The sequence below is a fragment of the Myotis brandtii genome, unplaced genomic scaffold, assembly GCF_000412655.1.
Source record: "Myotis brandtii unplaced genomic scaffold, ASM41265v1 scaffold107, whole genome shotgun sequence".
In the NCBI taxonomy this organism is placed as follows: domain Eukaryota; kingdom Metazoa; phylum Chordata; class Mammalia; order Chiroptera; family Vespertilionidae; genus Myotis; species Myotis brandtii.
The window spans coordinates 645,464-648,532 of record NW_005353629.1 but is presented as its reverse complement, the minus strand read 5'-3'; positions in this window follow the sequence as shown (position 1 = coordinate 648,532).

Below are 3,069 nucleotides of genomic sequence, written 5' to 3'. Positions count from 1 at the left end.
GTGTTGTCCCACCTATCTGTGCATTCACTGGTTGCCTTCTATATGTGCCCTGATGGGATTGAACCTGGAACCTTGGTGCATTGGATTGATACTCCAACCAACTGAGCCACCCGGAAAAGCTTTTGATCATATATTAAAAATACTTTGGACCAGAATAGGTGCTGACTTTTGAAATTTCCTTCATGGTGCTCTTCAGGATAGTTGCTAACAATTTTAACAAAGAAATTGCAGATTTTACGTGTAGTTTATTTTGAAATATATTGGCTGTGTGTTCTGATATAAAGCAAAATTACACATAGGACAATTGTTTTAAAAGCCAGTTTTGCTTGGTTTGCTAAGATTAGATTTAAGATAAAAAACAAAACAAAACAAAAGAACTAGCCCTGGCCATGTAGGTAGTTCAGTTGTTTAGAGCAGTGGTCACCAACCTTTCGGACCTCACGGTTCAAGACCACTGGTTTAGAGCATCATCCCCATACACCAAGGTGTTCACTCCCGGGCAGGGCACATATAAGAAGCAACCAATGAATGCATAAATAAGTGGAACAACAAATTGGTTTCTCTCCCCCCCCTTTCTTCCTCCCCTTTTTCTCCCTACTTTCCTCTCTAAAATCAGTCAATAAAAATGAAACAAAAAAACTATTCCACACCCTTTCTCTTATATCATTGTGCCTGATTTAGGACTTTTGTGTGTATGCTTATAAGTAAAACTTATGAATTTATAAAGTTTTTTTATCCCCCACCCCCTTAACTTTAAACTTTCAAAATGAATGCATCTGTAACTAATATACAGTATTGTTTTGGGTGTGTACATCTGAGTGTAATTTGTAGATGATAACACTAATGCAAACCCTAAGCATGACAACTGAGAAACAGACCAATAGGATAGTACAGAGAGGTTTCTGGATACAAGAGCAATAGTTTAGAATATTTAGTGTTTATGAGAATAAAGCTAATACACATTGTGAAGCTTCTATAGGGAAATTTAAAAACTTTATTGAAACACATAAGATAAGAGATCTGACATATTTATGGACAAAACAGTAAAATTAAGATGTCAGTTCTTCCCCAGATAACTCTAAAAATGCTAATGCAATTGCAGTCAGATCTCAACATAATTTTTTTTTTTTTGGTAAGACTGAAGATGAGGCTCTAACCCACTGAGCTACCTGGCCAGGGCTCCACAAGAATTTTTAGAACATGCAATACCGGACTGTTTGGTCAGGGACGTGACCTCTTTTCCCTTGGATTGTCAAATAAAAAAAAGACAACAGCCAATACAACAATAGCCATTGGGTATGAGTGAATCATAATTATGCTTATATTTTTTGTCAGATCAGGAAAAAAATTTTTTTTGGTACTGCAGAATTTTAGTAATTAGTTTATGTGTGCATGAGATTAAAATGGTTGAAAATCATTGGTCTACTCTGTTATTTCAGTTAGTGTTTTGTTTTTGTTCTAAATCCTCTTATGAAAGAATGCAAACACTGAAACATAATTTAAAAATTTATTATTCAAAGTTTAGAAAACATATAAACAATTAAACTTAATTTTTAAAAAAATGTATTTTACAGAGAAGAAGGGAGAGGGATAAAGAGTTAGAAATATTGCTGAGAGAGAAACATCAATCAGCTGCCTCCTGCACACCCCCTACTGGGGATGTGCCTGCAACCAAGGTACATGCCCTTAACCGGAATCGAACCTGGGACCCTTCAGTCTGCAGGCCGACGCTCTATCCACTGAGCCAAACCGGTTAGGGCTAAACTTTAAATTTTTAATTTAAAGAATTAAACTCGGCAGTGTTGGTTTTTTCACTTTGTAATATTTATACATTTGAAGTTATTAAAGCTTAAAATGGCACTCCGACTTTTGGGACACCTCTCTTCAAGGATTGACAAATTGCTATCCAAGTATGTGGAGCACTCTAACACTGTTATTATTTTTTAAACTAGTTTTTAGTTTGATAACTGGAAAATAGTATCTCAGTATTACTCTGTGGGTTTTTATTTTATTTTTTTACTCCTGGTTTTGGTGAATATTTTTAATGTCTTAGTAATTGGTAGTCACTTCTAATACTACTTTAAAGGTATTAGCTACTATTTATTGAGCACTTTCCTAAATGTCAAAAACACTGTGATAAGCATTTTACTGCATTACTTTTTTTAATCCTCTGAACAACCCTATCAAGTATAGATAATTTTTTATTTTATGATAAGAAATTGATTTTAGAGGGGAAAAGTGACTTGTTCAATGCTACAGTTAGGAAACTCAGATTCTGTAATCTGTTATTATACTATTACCTCTCAAATTTAGTATAGTTGAGGAAAATTGGTATACTTGTATTTATAGGGAGTTGAGATATAGATGGATTCAGATAGAGATGGCAATGTTTTACCTGGTTTTTCTAAAAGCAAATTGATCAAATTTGGTATTTCATTGCGTTAAGGGAGAAGAAATTAAAATTTTAGTAATTTGGTTTCAGTTAGTGTAATGTTGGTTATAGACGGTTAGAGCTGGAAGCGTTCTTAAATATTTTTCAAGTTATGTTCCATTGCACACTGTTGTGGGAAATTTTTATATTTCCTGACCACATAAGTTTGGGCAACACTTATATTTTTCTTAGCAGAAGATATCTTATTGCCGTAGCTGGTTTTGGTTTGGCTCAGTGAATAAGAGCGTTGGCCTGTGTACTGAAGGGTCCCAGGTTTGATTGTTGGTTGCAGGCTCTATCCCCTGCCCTGGTCAGGGTGTCTGAGGGAGGCAACCAATCAATGTGTGTGTGTCACTCTCTCTCTGTCTCTCCCCTCCCTTCCACTCTCTCTAAAAGTCAATGGAAAAATATCCTCAGGTAAGGATTTAAAAAAAAAAAAAGATACCATTAACTTTGGCATTAGATTATGGCTCATTGAATAAAATAGGAATCCATGAATCTGTATTAATATAAATAAGTGAATCAGTTGAACGTTTGGTGAGGAAAGGGATACATATTAATTACAAAAGGAGAAAGTACACTGGAGAAGCTTGGCAGGCAGTAACTTGGATTAAAGCAATTTGACATGAGCCCTGACC